Source organism: Humulus lupulus, chromosome 2, assembly GCF_963169125.1.
Source record: "Humulus lupulus chromosome 2, drHumLupu1.1, whole genome shotgun sequence".
In the NCBI taxonomy this organism is placed as follows: Eukaryota; Viridiplantae; Streptophyta; class Magnoliopsida; order Rosales; family Cannabaceae; genus Humulus; species Humulus lupulus.
Window position 1 is genome coordinate 206,902,133 of NC_084794.1, and position 15,473 is coordinate 206,917,605.

The window sequence follows — 15,473 nt, forward strand, 5'->3', positions numbered from 1 at the left end:
TACCAGTGCTGATAGATAATTATCCAAAAGAGAAAAAGCAACTTTTATGCTATTGTTTGTAAAGTGTCGATCAAAAAGTAACCAAAGCAATAATAATCCTTCGTTGATATTGCTTTTACTATTAATTCTAATTTGATCAGTTATTTTTAACTTAAAAGTTACTAAAAAAATATCCAAAAACAAGACATGTTTTAAAAAAAGTAACTTATATCATATATTACTAAAGAGTAACCAAAATAATAAGTACTCTATGCTACCACTTCTGCTTCTGTAAAGTTGTTTTCTAATTCTAAAAGTTACACAAAAAGTAAAAAAAATTTATAAAATAAATAACAAAATAATATATTACTAAAAAGTAATCAAACTTTTATAATAAGTGAATACAATGTACTATAGTATCATAGCCTGCACAAACAAAGCTATTTTCACCAAAAACTTTCCCCTTTCGCATAAGAAAAACAGAGAACAAATTAATACAAAAAAAATGTAGATATAGTTAAGAAATGCAAAAAAGAGATGAGTGAGATATAGAGAGAGAGAGGGAGCCAAGAGAGACAAAGAGAGCAGAAATAAAAATGTAGAAAAAAAATACAAACCTGAAAATGGCACAGATCTTGAGCAGAAATGGGCTTGCGTGACAGATATTACATAACAAATCAATTCCATGGTAAACTTTTACATGGAAACTTATACTCGTGTTTACTATGAAATTTATATTTGAGAATGTGAATTAGCATAAGCTTTACATGTCTTGTAAAGTAAAAATAAAGAAGAAGACTCACCTATATTTACATGTACGTCATCATCAACTTTGACATAAAAATCAGCATCCCACAAAGCAGCAGCAGTAGCAAAATATATTTTTGTCTTGCCAGATAATTCAAGGTAACCTTCAACGTGGTCCTGCTCACAACATTGTAAATATTTTCCTTTATGAGTTATTGAAAAAAAAAATACCAAACTGAATTGACAATGTTTTGCACCAAGGGTACAATGTAGAAGAAGAATAAAATTTACCGGTCTTAGAATATCTCCATGTTTCTTATCCTCTGCTTCAACAACTCTGTCTAGAATACCCCCTGATGTGGCACTAAATGTGGAGAAAAAGAAAAATTTACAAAATTAATTAATTAAAAATCTGTCAAAAGAACAACTGAATTGAAGAAAAGATGAATTTTGCATAGGAGTTTCATTAAATTGCAGAGTGGGAACTCAAAGGGCTGTCCACAAGGAAATGAATCACCCCCTCAACGAAATATAATCACCAAGAAAGAGATAAAATCACATTATGGCTACCGCCTTTAGTTCTCATTGCTTGACTATTAATCACTCACCTATGACCAATGACAAATCGAATGATAATGCTCTTCTCCTCCTCAAGCCTCTTTCTTTTCTCGCCTATTTTACATGTTTGTCAGAAAGATCAGACGATAGATTTACACAACTAACATAGCATAAGTATGGCCAAACTAATGTTTATATTTGAATTAATAATGATCATGATTTTCTAGTGATATTATTTTCTATATAAACAATTGTGTTTAAGAATAGATAGACAAACCAACAGAATCATTATGGCTTTTATATCTAACATGCCAATAGCAATTAGTACAGAGCAATTAGTTAAACATGTTATGCTAGTTGTTCACTACCACACTAGCACTTCAATATTCTAGTGCCACACTATTCATTTCATATTTTCATTTGACATCTCTTTAGTAATTTTAAAGAAAGTACTAACAAAAATTTCAAGTACTAAAATTTATTTCCAAATAAAGAGCCATTAAGCTCTTACCTTCATACAAAGCATAATCAAGGAGACACTGAAGTCTGATCTATGAATGAAAAATGTTGTTGCACCATAAAACTGGAAACAACAAGAAACAAAAAAAGAAAAAAAACAAGCTCAGTAATTCCAGAAAAGAAAAGATTAAAACACATCATAACAATTAAACTAAAGAGAGAAGCATACCTAACAAAGGATAATGGCAATCTACCGAGAAGAAGCCCAGCATCAAGTTCGGCCAGAGTCACTTTGTTTCTCTTTTACGATAGGAGACTTGCAGAGATAATCGAAGCTTCTTATCAATCTCGTCGCTACCATTATTTACTTCACTGCCATTTTCAGTTTCATTTCCACTCTTATTCTCTCCCACTCCACCATCTTCATCATCGTTCTCTTCTACTTCTCTCTTCCTATCCTCATCTTCATCTTCATCTTCATCCTCATCCTCATTCACATTCTCATTTCCATCGTCACTTCCATTCCGGCTCCCCATTTCTTCTCCACTCAAATACCTGTCAACAACCTTTTCCTCATCCTTCTCTTCTTCTTTTTCGTCTTTCTTCTCCTCCAAATCTAGTTTCAGAACCGGCTCTTCCTCGTTCTCCTTCAATTCCAACCTCGCAAGCTCCTGATGAATAGAAGCTCTGCTTACCTCCTCTTCCTTCTCCTTCTCGACCGCCCCATGACCGAGATCAGAAGTTTCAGGATCGGGATCGCCATTGTTATTAGAAGAAGAAGAGGAAGATGGTGGCTGATACTGAAACCCTAACTGGGTATCGCTTGAGGGATGGTCAGAAGTGTGTTAGAAAACTGTTTAGAGGTTTGGAAATAAAAAAGTAGAGGCAAATAAAAAAGTAAAAAGTAGAAGATAATTTACTAATACGCGGGCTCCAAAATTTTGGTACCGCCAATTTTGGTACTGCCAATTTTTTTCCCACCCATTATTTTATTATTTGATGTATCATAATACTTTTCAATACTATTATATTCATATGTTATGGAAAGGGGTATTTGGTGTGGTGCCAGAAATGTGCGGCTTGGATTGGCTGCAGATGGATTCAGTCCCTTTGGTAATATGAGTCTTTCTTATAGTATGTGGCCGGTTGTGTTGATGAAATATAACTTGCCCCCATGGTTGTGCATGAGAGAAACTAATTTCATGGTGAGCTTATTAATTTCGGGACCTCATTCGCCAGGAAAATATTTTGATGTTTTCTTAAGACCATTGATTGATGAGTTAAAAGAATTATGAGTGACTGGTGTACAGAATCGAGATGCAGTCGATGATAGTTTCTTCTCTCTTCGAGAAGCTTTGATGTGGACTATAAACAATTACCCAGCAAGGAGTAGCCTTTCTGGATGTACTGGCCAATGTTATTATGCTTGCTCTACTTGCAATGTGGCAACACCATCTATTCGTTTACAAAAGAAGGTTGCTTTTTATGGCCATAGACATTTTTTACCAATCAAACATGCTATTAGAAGGGACAAGAAGACATATGGTGTTGTTGAAAAAAGACTACCACCAAAGCCATTAACCATGCAAGAAATGTTCACACAAATGAGTTTTATACCCGATTCTCTTCCTAGTAAGCATGTAAGATATGGTGGCCAAAAAAGAAAGCGTACAAAAGAGCAAGTAGGTTGGCGCAAAATAAGTATATTTTTTGAGCTCCCATATTGGGCCAACATAATGTTGCGACACAATCTAGATGTTATGCATGTTGAGAAAAATGTGTGCGACAGTTTAGTAGGCACAATAGTTGGGCTGGAGAATAAGACCAAAGACACAGTTAGTGCCAGAGTAGACTTGGAGGAGATGAAGATGAGACCAGAGTTACAGTTGAAGAAGTTGAATGGTCGGATACAAAAGCATGTGGCCAAATTCACTTTCACTGTTGAAGATCGCCAAAAGTTTTGTCGATTTCTTAAATCAGTGAAGTTTCCAGATGGTTTTGGATCTAACCTAAGGAAGAATGTGATTGATAATGACAATAAGATCACTGGTTTGAAATCGCATGATTGTCACATCATTATGCAACACCTTTTGCCAGTTGGTGTGCATGCATTCCTAGAGAAATCAATTAGTCAACTATTATTGAGTTATGCACTTTCTTCAAGCTCATTTGTGCAAGAATTTTAAAAGTCTCAGATTTAGAAAAAGTCAAAACTTCAATTGTTGAGATTGTTTGCAAGTAAGAAAACATCTTCCTCCCTATTTTTTTTGATATCATGGTCCATCTATTAATACATTTACCGAAAGAAGCAATACTTGGAGGACCGGTTCACATGAGGTGGATGTATCCTTTTGAAAGGTATATGAAAAAGTTAAAGAATTATGTCCGCAATAAAGCACGTCTAGAGGGTTCAATAGCATAAGGATATGTGGTTGATGGGGCATTAACATTTTGCTCCATGTACTTGAAAAGGGTTGAAACAAAGTTCAATCGTCCATACCGAAATGTAGATGTTGGTTCATCACTTAAAAAGATGTCAGTCTTTCGATCTCAGGGTCGTCCAATTGGTAAGAAATCCTTGAAATTTTTTGGAAGAGGAGGGGGAGGAAGAGGAGGGGGAGGAAGAGGAAGAGGAGGAGGAGGAGGAAGTTTAATGTAAAGAAGAAGATGATGAAGAGGAAGATGAACACATAGAAACCGATGGTGATAGTGAAGATTATTATAGTGATGATTAAGTGGTAATTTTATAATATGTTGAAGTAATTATTTTTAACAATAATTGATTATTATAGTTATTATGTTTAGTATAGATGTAATTTTAATATCGATTAATTTGACAATATGGCTGACGTTATTGCTCGATCTCACGGGGGTGATGGTGGAGGATGCGATCCTCCACGTGGATCGTCAGATATCCCGGCTGATTGTGAGTGAGGTAATACATTACACATTGATGCACTCCTTAACTTTTAATAGTTAATACATATTAATTTTAAAATATTAAATTTGCTTACAATAACGCCTCCAAACCAACGTGGACACCACAAAAGATTGAACACGCGGGAAAAAAGGGAAGAGTTGGGGCGTCCTCTCCCTCTTGAGTGGGATGTGTGAGGGAGAACATATAAAGAGATCGGAGATTACAACTCAAAATTTTCAAGAGAGCTGGGATTACTTGTTTGACAGTACACAGATCCAGACTGTCCTCAATGGTCAAAAGTACCAAATGCCTCGAATCAAAGAATACTTGCACATCTGGAGGTGAGTAATTTCTGTATTTATGTTAATTCTATATAATTATATATCATATTTACTAATAAATGTTTGTAATTTAGGATGATTTGTTTGATATCGAGCGTACTAGATATGGACATGGGCACATGCCAGGGATCTTGAGAGGCATTGATACATCATGTGCTAAAAAGTATTCTGATTGGAAGTACGATATTAAAGAACATTTAACGATTAAAGGGCCGGAAAATCATTATGGTGGTTGCACAGATACGCAGTGGCAAAAAGCCATTGAATTTTTCCGACATCGAGAAATTATGGTATTAATTTCTTGCTAAACTTAACTCTCTTAATTAAATATATTACTAACAGAAATTTTTTGCAGAAAATTTCTGGGGTCAACAAGGAAAATAGGAAGAAACTAAAAGAGCTAAGCTACGGAGGTTCTCAGTCAATCCCACTGCTGCGCTATAAAAAAGTTAGTTAATCAATTCTTTTTAAGTTTGTTTTTCTTATTTACATTTAATTATTATTTTTATAAAAATATATGTACGTGACAGCGCAATTTAGAGACTGGGCAACTTGAGCCGATCCCGGATAGCTCGATGGATACTCACCATAAATCAGGCACAGGGTGGGTGACAGAGACAACCAAAAAAACTTGGGTACGTTAAGTTTTTTTAAACATTTTTCAAAATTTTAATTGTTTGTTTACAATACATAATTACATTATATATTGTATCATAGGAGGAATTGCGTGCATATCGCAACACATAGCAGACATAGACAACTGATACTGAGAGTTCTACACCAATTTCGAGTGCGCCTGAAGATGACGACTTATCTTTGGTACAAACTGTCTTCAGAAAATGACGTGGCCATAAAGGATATGGACGTATCCTTAACATAAGGGCCGAACTCCATTTACTATTGATCCTCCACAAACTAGAGATGAAGAGATGATTGAGATGAGAGAGTGTGTTCGAAAATTAGAGGAGCACTCGGACTCATTGTCTTACCCCAGAATCTCAATGTGCCTCACCACCACCTGATGGTCCCGATGTTGGAGCACCGAGTCAGTAGGACTTATGTATGAGTTTTATTACTATGGACTATTATATTTTCATGTTTAGGACAACTCTTTATTTTGATTGAGCAAACATACTCTTATGTTTTTATTTATATGTTTAATATAAGTGTTTTAATTTTATTCTATTGTTTTATATTTAATTCAATTTAAATCAATAAATAAATATATAAGTGAATAAATATTGCACATATAAAAATAATCTCGGTTCAGTCTATATCGAGGACAATGTCCTCGGTATAGCCCATCCATATGACAAAATTGGACAGGTTGTGCCGATGACATTGTCAACTCTATACCGAGGACAATGTCCTCGGTACAACTTATACTAAGGACATATTGAATGTCCTCGGTAGAAGTTTACCTCTACCGACGCGGCTGTACTGAGGACCTACTACTGAGAACATGTTCTCGGTATAGCCTCTACCGAGAACATTTTCTCTTCTATCGATGACTTTTGTTCTCGGTATAGGCCTTGTTTTTTGTAGTGTCATATGAGACAATTTTTTTTTACTGTAGAATAGGCTATCTTTCTACTTTTGACCTGAATGTTAGAGTAGTAATATTTGAATAATAGTTTTTAAAGTGTTTTTTTCACATATTTTATATTATCTTTACTGTTGAAGGTTAATAAACGTCATTTGTAATTTTTGGTCATTTGTATTAACTTCAAATAGAAATGTATTTAAATTGGAGTGGATTGTATTTAACCATCGATGAATTTATAACGTTAGATATTGGCTTGCTTTTCATTTGCTTGCCGTTGAAGGCAATAGGCAACAGTGAAAACTTTACATGAGCCTGCCTGATTTGATTCCCAACGAAGAACTCAAAGCTTTTTGGCTCAGAGTTTTGGCAAAGGAACTTTGGTTTGGTGGTTAATAACTCTGGAATCAATGGGGTTTCTGCAATTATTGATATCGTTAACAGGAAGTTGGGGAAAATTTCGGAGCGTGCTTTTATGTGTGATGGCTCAACAGTTCTTCACGATAAATTCCTCATCATTAGAAGAGTCTAATGAGGTAAGCACCCATTCATGCCTTATTTCTTCTAAATTATAATTTTGATTTGGAACTTGTTGACCGCGGTTTTGGCCAACGACGTGTAGACGTCAAAACGACAATAAACCTTCAAGAGAAAAATACGACACAGACAATTTTTATAGTGGTTCAGCCCCAATGTGTTGGTAATAGCCTAGTCCACTTAGAGTTATGATTATGAATCTACACTCAAGATCAGATGAACCTAAGTCAACTGAGTTTCTTAAGTGCAGATGAAAAGAATACAATATTTCTCTCAAGATACAAATACTCTCTTAGGAAAATTAGAACCCGAATCATTTCCCTGATGCCATGAGCTTTGTATTTATAAGCCTAGGATCGTACAAACGCAGTCCCTCATAATCAGGATCTTTCTGTTATTCTTTCAATATTTAATTAATAATAACATCTAAAATACAATAATGTGTGATTCTTTGGGATAATATGAGAGATTCCCGCGCATGTATGAACGATTCTAGCTAAAGCCGTTATTGGGATCTCTTGCATAGCAATGATCTGTTTAGTCGGTCCACATCGCACCCAGAAGGAAAACTGGAAGGCCAAAACACTTCTCTGGTCGGCCAAACCCTCACTGGTCGGCCAATACAAGTGACTGGTCAGCCAAACACTTGACTGGTCGGACAAGCACCTGACTGGTTGGACAATCACCTGACTGGTCGGACAAGCACATGACTGGTCAGACAAGCACATGATTGGTTAGACAAGCACATGACTGGTCGGACAAGCACCTGACTGGTCGGACAAGCACCTGACTGGTCGGTCATGAAACTTGACTGGTCAGTCAAAAATCTTCACCAGTCTACCGGATCACTCCTAAGCCAGATTACCCAGCCATTCCTTGCCATTTGTCACTTCTATTGCCACATCATCGTTTTCAAATTTTGGGGATAACATTTGCCCCCAAAGTTTATTATATGATTTACTCATTTGATAAACTTTTCCTCTAGCAAAATGTTTTCGTGGTCATCCAAAAGCTTCCATCCGGTTAGTAACCTTCACTTTTGTAGTAAACCCACAACTTAACTTTCCTGTCCATAAAAACGATAGTTATTAGTTTCCTATTTCCATTGCTTTTTCGGGCTCACGAGTATAGGATAATCATTGATGTTATCTTGAAGTTTGTTGAACCCTTGAAATTCAACTTTTTGATCTTGTTTGCGTAGTTCAAAGTCAAGAAAATAGGTTCCCCTTTTAGCCCATCAAACCCATAACCTTGGCCACTTTAAGCTATTTAGACCACTCAGATTCGTGCCTGTACTTCCCGGACACACCAATCCAGCTCCTCGGATGACAAGCTCCTTGGATGGCCAGCCAGCAGCTCCTCGGATGCTCGGCCCAACTGATCGGATGCGCGCTTGCTGCTCGAACGCAGACCCCATCCCGCTCGGACATTCAGACACGCCCCCAAAACTGCTCTATCACTCCATGCAAACCACTCAGATGCCTGGCCTAAACACTCGAACACCGCATCATCCTCTCGGACACCACGTGGACCACTCGGGTACCACGGCATCCGCTCGGACCATCACCCAGCCGGTCGGGGCACTCTTCCATCTACTCGGATGCCTAGCAAACTACTCGGGCACCACGCCTGCCACCATCCGCTCGGATGTGCGCATGAGAGCTCGGACGCAGACCCTAGGCTGCTCGGACACTCGCGCTACCCGATCGGACACGCCACCATTTGCTCGAATGCCAGCTCCAACCGCTCGGACGCAACCCATCCCATGTAGACACGCACGAAAACCGCTCGGCCGCACACCTATTTTCTTGGATCAGAGCCTAGCCGATCGGACACCAGAGCCTAACCGCTCGGCTCTCGGTTCTGACTGCTCTCAAGTCTTCAGGCTTGTAAAAAATGGTTCACTCCAGGAACTCATCATTGTTAGTCATGCTCAACAACATAGTTTCCTACTTGACCAGTGATATATGCTCAGCAGACCAGGGAAGTTGTATCTGCTCTCCCGACCAGGAAAACTTTAACCTGATCAGCTGAACTTTGTACCTGGCCAGTAGTTTACTCTTTTTTCTTGTGAAAACAACTGTTGCTTAGCAGCTTTGATATTTTTATCGTACAGCCCAGCTGTTGGCAATTATACTTTACTTTTCTTTGTTAACTTGAAACATTCTAAGTATTTTTAGACTTAAAAAGTTATAAGTTTTTTGTGAATAGTAAAGTCACTCTGATGTATGCCTTATATTTTCGCATGAGTACTTAGTTTTCTAACTTAGAAATTCTAGACATTTCATAAGTCCCTGCTAAGTATACTTTCTCACACTCTTATTGCTCTAACATTTTATGAGCATAATGTTTATTGTCACACGAATATTTGCTTCTAACTTTAAATTTTGAAAAATTCCAAGTTACTTAAGCTTTGTCAAACAAGTTAGCTTAATGGCCTTTTTTTTTACTTCAAAATTTTACAAGTCAGCCTAAAAACAAATATGTTTACTCGTGCTCTTATTGCCTGTGTTAAATTATATACCAGTATACCCCATGTGCCCCCCAATCGATCGAGGGTTGAAAGATCCTGGGTCACTCACTACTTGACCGAATCTGTTTGAGCAGTTAATTTCTCGTGAAACATATAGAATATATTGAAAAATATTCGAGCAGTTGAACACTGCTTGAATGTATCGACCAGTTGAACACTGTCCGATTTTACCGACCAGTTGAACACTGTTCGAATAATTAACACACATGCACATTTGTAGCAAGAATCGACCACGTTGCGCGTAGTCTCTTTTATTACTCGTAAATTAAAAAGGAAAAAACGTGTCTAATAACGAGTCTTAAACAACAAAAATTGTTCAAAAATGGATGACTAGTCAGCAAATAACCAACTCATAAACCAAATTTAAATAACTTGAAATTAAACTACCACTCTGAAAGCGGTATTTAGAAATAATATATTCACAGACGCTCGCCATTCCAGTGGCTCCTGATCCTAGCACTCCCGCTCATGTCGAAGTGTCTCGACATACCTCTCCCTTGCTTTGTTGCTTTCCTCAGCCAAGTGTGGACCTCCACATATAGTGTCTAAGGTAAAGTCCACAGTTTCGGGCTGCAAGGGCGGAGATCTTTGTCGTTTGAACCCAGGATTGCTGCTTCCTCCTTCTCCTTGGGGTGTCTTGCCCGGTACTTCCTCAACTTGCCCGACCGGAGAAGAAATTCTATCTCGTCCTTGAGGTGATTGCATTCATTTGTGTCGTGACCATAATCTCCATGGAAACGATAAAACTTATTCATATCTCTCTTCCTCATCTCTTTCCTGATGGGTGGAGGTTTCTTGTAGGGAACCTCTTCATGACTAGCAAGATATATTTCCGCTCGGGTGGCCGAGAGAGTGGTGTAATTAGTGAACTGAGGATCATACTTGGTTGGCTTTTCGTTTGAACTCAAATTTTCTTTCTTTTCCTCATGGTGGTCAGACCCGTTATTTCCACGTTTCTTTCCATCATTCTTAGGAGGGTCAGTTGATCTGCTCGGATTGTTTATGCCATTCTTTTCTTTCTTGATTGCATCATCCAATTTCATATACTTGTCTGCTCGGTCAAGAAATTGTTGAAGTGTTGAAATTAGATTTCTATGTATACTATCCCACAAAGGGCTCTGATAAGTTATCCCAGTGGATATGGCAACTATCTTCCCCTCGTCTCCTACAGCAGTTGCTCTATTGGCTTCTCTCATGAATCTCTGTATATAATTCTTTAAAGAATCAACTTTTCCTTGTTCGATATCTGCCAAGTGGTTGGCATAAACTGGTGGAATCCGGGCAGTGTTGAATTGTCTACAAAACTCCTTCATGAATGCCTCCCAAGAGGTAATGGAGTTCGGCTTAAACTTCCAATACCATTCTGAGCGGTATCTGACAAAGTAGTCGGGAAAACTCTACACCGATAATCGTCACTTACTCCGACCAATTCCATCTGGTCCTCAAATTTCCCAACATGTCTGATGGGATCTGCCTTTTGTGTATATACTGGCAGAACCAGTGCTTTATATTTTGCCGGCGACTGGATGGCATGGCAGAATAGAGGGGCAAGATAGACTTTGACTTTCTAATTAGGGTAAAGCAAAGTACCCTAAAAAGAAGGGTACCAGCCGAAATAGAGGGAGACCCCCCCCCCCCCCCCCCCCCCCCCCATTATTGAAGATATTCTGAATTGTTTTGAGAGAAGTACACAGAGAAAAGGGAGGACGAAAACAGAGAAAGGAGTACCAAAAAGAGGAGAAGAAGGCAGACGCACTGAGGGGGACTTGAGCTCACCAACTCATCTCTCTCTCTAATCTTTCCCTCTCATTTTGTATTAATTTTCTATCTAGTTTCTCTGCTCAAACTCTATGGAAACTCTACTTACTGGTTATGTCTTTGTAATTTCAGTCATGAACTAAGCTTTTGAGGATTTGGGTGGTTATGAACCCTATGTATGAATTAATATTTTGAATGCATGGTTAGAGTAATTATATCATTGTTCAATTAAATGTGCTGGAATGTTGATTGAATGTTATGTACTGGCCATATTTAACATTTATTAAGCTGGATCTAACTTGGAAAAGTAAAACCCAGCTGAACCCATTTAATTGATGCAAGAACTTGCCTAGTTTTAGGTAATTTTGAGTAGTGGAATAGGAATATTTTGCTGCCTTGTATAACTGGAGATTTGGTTTTTGTTGGATTGTTTATAACCTGATTTAATGCAGGAATGTGTTGAGGGGGTTATAGATAATATACTGTAAGTTTTGGGAAAAACTTGCTGGGCAATTATGAAATCTGTTAACTCTGATATAATTGCTGAACCATTGCTGTAACAACTGGAACGAACCAGAGGGGAATTAACCACCCAGATCCATTTTCTCACCTCTGAAATTTACACAGAATTACTTCATTTGGTCTCTAATTTTTAGTTTAATTAAATTTGATTATTTACATTTAATTCCAGAATTAATCACTCAATTGTTCTCTTGAATTGCTTACTTTATTTTAAATTGTTTTTGGTTGATATTGCATTTATTTAGTTTAAAAGTCCCTGTGGAGACGAACTTTGATAGTTTATCACTGTATTACTTGTTTGTGACTGTGTATACTTGCACATATTTTAATCGTTAGAATTTTCACAACAAGTGGTCTCCTCGAGAAAGATCCTGGGCTCAGTCTCTGGGTTCTGCGGTCCAGGACCTTCTGATCTAGCAAACTCTTTTGACGTGCCTGACTTTTTGGATGCCACACTGGTATTCTTAATACGATAGTCGTGTGTTTCTTCTCTTCAGGCTCTCAATGAAAGCACCAAAATGTTGACCGCGGTTTTTGGGCAACGACGTGTAGACGTCAAAATGACAATAAACCTTCAAGAGAAAAATACGACACATACAATTTTTATAGTGGTTCAGCCCCAATGTGTTGGTAATAGCCTAGTCCACTTAGAGTTATGATTATGAATCTACACTCAAGATCAGATGAACCTGAGTCAACTGAGTTTCTTCAGTGCAGATGAAAAGAATACAATATTTCTCTCAAGATACAAATACTCTCTTAGGAAAATTAGAATTTGAATCCTTTCCCTGATGCCATGAGCTTTGTATTTATAAGCCCAGGATCGTACAAACGCAGTCCCTCATAATCGGGATCTTTCTGTTATTCTTTCTGTTAATCGAGATTTTCGGCAACTATATTAATATTTGTTATCTATATGATAATTATACTGAAAGCAGAAGATTAACACGGGGTTTTTACGTGGTTGGGGCGTTAACTAGCCTTAGTCCACGAGTCTATATTATTAGAGCTTGAAGAACCTTTTACAATGGAGTTTCCCTCTATATTTTGACAGAGTTACTGTATTTTTTTTGGTGAAGAGAGACCCTTTTACAGTGTTTTGTAGCTTATATTTATAAGCTTATGGGAACACCGGGTCTGGGCCGGGTACGACCCGGGCCCATCGGAGATAGGGATATTCCTGGCCTTTCTAGTGGAGGCCCAATACAAAAGGTACAAAATACATGAATTCCAAACCAGCTAAGGCCCAACAGGTTGACCTTAGAGCTACATTTCGCCCGAGAAAACGGTGCTTTTGGTCTGGACACTTCGAGTTACGAGGCAGATTCAGGAGACAAGATCAGTTAGAGTACTTGATAGCGCAGACCTGAAACAACGGCGTGCAATCCTGAGGTGGCCTTTTCTGCAGGTGAAAAGTGGGGACAACGCCCACGCGGAGTGAGGCGGCTTCAGGGTCCTGGACGCTTGACCCCTTCAACCAGGTGTGAGGTGATCTGGGTCCGTTTACCTTTGTCCTGCTTCGTTTACCACAGGCCCGGACCGTATCAGGGTCCGGGATCCGGACGCGCAGGCCGCGGGGGGTCCGAACGCTCTGTACATCATCCCGGAGGACGGACCAGGAGGGACATGCCGGACCCCTCTAATGGGCCCAGACATGCATCCCCGGTCCATACCCCTCCCCTTGGACACTCTCCGTACCAAGAGGCCTTGGGCCGGGCCCGCATGCTTACTTGGCCCTTGACAATGGGCCTGGACGAAGGCCCCGAGCCCATGCAGGAAATGGGGATAACATTTACCCCCCAAGCCTTCGCCTAGGTCTGCCAGGAGGAGGGTTGCATCGTCCCCAGGACGCTCGTGTGGTTGCCTCCCCAATTCCTGCCCGAGATCGTGGGTCCGTGACAGCGGGCCGTGGCACTGGTTGGATGTTTGGCCCGGATCGTTTACCACGATCCGGGGACATTTACCTTTGTCCCGCTTCATGGCAAGGATACACGTGTTATCAGGTGATTGCTGCACGGGTCTTGAAAGGTCGCCTAGCCCTCCCAAGGGTCGCTAGGCCTAGGCTAGGGTGTCAGCGCACGTCTCGAAGCGTCCCATCCGCACGGGGGGCCATCATTAATGTCCCTGGGACGAGGTGGACCGTAGGATGGGGCGACCTTTGGCATCCGTCACTCCTGGGCCGTTAGATCTGAGATGGCGAGGATCCAACCTAAAAGGACTCATAAATGTCCCTGCGCGATTCCTGACCGTCCGATGAAGAGACACCTGTCCGTTGGATCGTGGGCCAAGACTTAGGGCCATTATAAATACCCCACGAAAACCATATTTTGCACTTTTACCTCTTCGAACCAGCTTAAGAACCACTAAACACTATTCGGGACTTGCATGTCCGACATCGCCGACGACATACATCGCCACCTGCTAACTCTGCGCCGCTGCCTGTTCTCCAGAACCCCAACTTCCGCTCTTCTACCTGAAGACGCATATCGGGTTTGTCCTATTGACGAACCACTACACCGGCTGCACCACTTCAGGAATGAGGTTGTTCCGTCCTTACAGTCGGACAACCATCATCTTCTACGACCAACACCTCACAGTAAGTCCTCCTGACTCTCTTGACAACTTTATGAACTTATGATGTTCTTTTGATGCGTTCGTTTAGGCTCTATGCTTAGAATTTGTTAGGAAGGCCGCCTGGTTCAGGTTGCTCTGTATCTGGATGCTTCCCGGACAAAGGGCGGGTCTTAGTAGTCTCCCCTCCCGATCAGGGTCTCGGGGCCCTCCGGAGTCCTGGACCTGATCCGACGGGACTCCAAGCAGTCCTTAGGAGACTCCCCGTACCTTGACCAACTTTCTTGGGTTTAGGTACTGACTGCTTGGTTTTCTTTCTTTGTTCCCAGATCATCAGCTATGGCAACAAGCGTTACGCTCCATTCTGAAGAAGAGGTCAATAGGGCCCCTGTCATCGTTCCTGGATCCCAGACGCCTAAGGGCAACAGGTGGGAGATGGACGTGACGCCCAACTCGTTCCAGAATTATCGAATGATGCTGCTCCTGGAGCAGCATCTGGGCATCGAATCAACTCCGGGCCTCTTTCACAACCGCCTGGCCAGGATCGAGGAGCGGGCGCATACGTCCGTGGAAGGATTCGGAGCCTGGAGTGCTGGCCATATTAGCGCGGGATCTACGCTCCTGCTTCACGACTATTTCATGCGGTTCTTGATGTACGTGGGAATCGCACCATTCCAAATTCTGCCCCAAGCGTATCGCCTACTCGCTGGATGGTGGGTGTTTTGCGCCGCGAAGGAGATCGCGGAGCCCACCCCTGCGGAGGTCCTGTACTTCTACAAGCTGGAGCCGCAGGTTTACATAAAGGACAAGACCCTGGATGGCTTTTATAGGTTGAAGCCGCAGAGTAGCTATCCCGCTTCTACCCACTCCTGGAGGCATCCCCCGGACGTCAGGCATTACTGGTTCATGACGCCCGGGTTCCTCATGGACAAGAACCCCGCACTGTTGCTGGACTTCCAGCGAGTGGGTAAGTAACTTCCTGGACCTCTCTTTTATTCCTCATCT

General features: G+C 40.5%; 1 long non-coding RNA gene across 1 annotated transcript; it reads right to left on the bottom strand.

The window, feature by feature from the left end:
• Positions 1–99: 99 nt before the first annotated feature.
• Positions 100–1,414, bottom strand: LOC133816504 (uncharacterized). Its single transcript, XR_009885290.1, has 3 exons — positions 1,335–1,414; positions 1,018–1,090; positions 100–903 (listed from the first exon to the last, which is right to left on the bottom strand). It is a non-coding gene; the product is annotated as an uncharacterized LOC133816504 (long non-coding RNA).
• Between the last annotated feature and the right edge of the window lie 14,059 nt (positions 1,415–15,473).